This window comes from Nestor notabilis, unplaced genomic scaffold, assembly GCF_000696875.1.
Source record: "Nestor notabilis isolate BGI_N333 unplaced genomic scaffold, ASM69687v1 scaffold4084, whole genome shotgun sequence".
NCBI lineage: Eukaryota > Metazoa > Chordata > Aves > Psittaciformes > Psittacidae > Nestor > Nestor notabilis.
Window position 1 is genome coordinate 34053 of NW_009924147.1, and position 1333 is coordinate 35385.

General features: G+C 52.9%; 1 protein-coding gene across 1 annotated transcript in view; it reads right to left on the bottom strand.

The window, feature by feature from the left end:
• The window catches only part of FRMD4A (FERM domain containing 4A), a 33152-nt gene that overhangs the window by 10072 nt on the left and 21747 nt on the right, over positions 1-1333 (bottom strand). The gene's annotated exons all lie outside the window — the stretch shown is intronic.

A 1333-nucleotide genomic window follows, 5' to 3' on the forward strand; every position in this document is an offset into this window, starting at 1 on the left:
GTGGCCCCCTGCCTGTGGGAGGGGGTGGGAGCGGGACGAGCTTTAAGGTCCCTTCCAGCCCAAACCACTGTGATGCCATGGTCCTGAGAATCACAGTGACTACTGAACTGCACCATGATCTTTGTCCACTGAGTCTGAGCCTTAAGCAGTCACCCAAGTCCTCCTCTTCACACAGCTGAGGGGCAAGATTCCTGTGAACAACTGACTCAGCACACCCCCAGTCCCCGAGGGCAGAGCTGCAGGCCAGGCCTCTCACTAGCAGGCTGCCCTTCAGGGAGCTGCTAACTCTTGTCAATTAATGGGGATTAAGACTGAGCCACAAGGGAGAGCTGAGATCCCCAAAGGATGCAAAATGGCATGGTGCCACTAGCAAGATTTCTATCTCGGGCCTTAAGGACTCTGGGTTTGATCTCCACCTTCCTGTTGCTAACACTAGGTACCAGTTTCATGTAATCGAGGGAAATGCTTTCTGAGCATCCTCCGTAGCAGCAGGAGAAGCTCTCATGTCCTTGGCATGCACACACTGAGCTGCCTCCCCCATCCCGTGTCCTCCTGGTTGTCTGTTATCCCTGACTGCAGTGCAACTTGGTACCCAGGTCACAAATCCAGCAGCTGTAATCTCAGTTTGTGCTACAAAAGCCCAGAGAAAAGCTCTGCAAGTCAAAGGGAAAGGGCAAAATCAGCAAGGGAGAAAGCAGCACAGCAGCAAGTTAATGGATTTCATGAAAAACCAATCAACAACCCAGTAATCCATAAAGTGCCCTGAGAATTCCATTGTAAAGGAAAAAATTGAAAAGAAAATAAAAGGCATTTGAACACAGCAATGACACTGCCACACTTTGATTGCACAGATGCCTTTCAGCTAGAGAGCTCACCCCAATCTGTGAACATCGATTGTGTTTGTACAGCACCACTCTGGAGGAGATGTTAACACAGCCGTGTTACAGGTGAACAAAGAGCTCACAGTCTGCTCTCCTGACAGGCTTGTCCTCTGCAGCGTGACACTGCTCCCTGTGCTGTGAACCAGCACACCCCCAGTGCACAGCACACAGCGCAGGCACCCTCACACAGCACACAGGATGGGAGAGGACAGCACCTGCAGAGTCCTCCAGGCAGGAGAGGGTAGAGGAGGGACGGAGTAGGGCCATGAGGGTGAGCAAGGGCTGGAGCACCTCCCGTATGGAGACAGGCTGAGAGAGTTGGGGCTGTTCAGCCTGGAGAAGAGAAGCTGCGTGGAGACCTCAGAGCAGCTTCCAGTGTCTGAAGGGGGTGACAGGGATGATGGGGAGGGACTCTTCATCAGGGACTGTAGCGATAGGACAAGGGGTGATGG